The sequence below is a fragment of the Penaeus monodon genome, chromosome 15, assembly GCF_015228065.2.
Source record: "Penaeus monodon isolate SGIC_2016 chromosome 15, NSTDA_Pmon_1, whole genome shotgun sequence".
NCBI lineage: Eukaryota > Metazoa > Arthropoda > Malacostraca > Decapoda > Penaeidae > Penaeus > Penaeus monodon.
The window spans coordinates 25,972,427-25,972,775 of NC_051400.1; positions in this window are offsets into that span (position 1 = coordinate 25,972,427).

Genomic DNA, 349 nt, shown 5'->3' on the forward strand with positions numbered 1-349 from the left:
TAGACTTTCATTTTTTTTACTTATTTTATCTGTTTATTCATTTTGTTCATTTATGCGTATCTTAATTAATTCATTTACTTACTTATTTTCTATCTGAATATTCAATCTGTTTTTACTTTTTTTTTAAATATATATATATTTTTTTTGTTTGTTTGTTTTTATCTATATATATATTTTTTATATCTTTATACTTTTTATTTATTTGTTTGTTTCCGTTGTTATTAATTTGTCTCTTTTATCATAATCACCATTATTTATCTTCTTGAAATTGATGTGATTATCATTCATCATTATTGTCTCTTTAATTTGCCTTTATTCATTTTTATTATTTTTTGACGAGCTTGTTGTA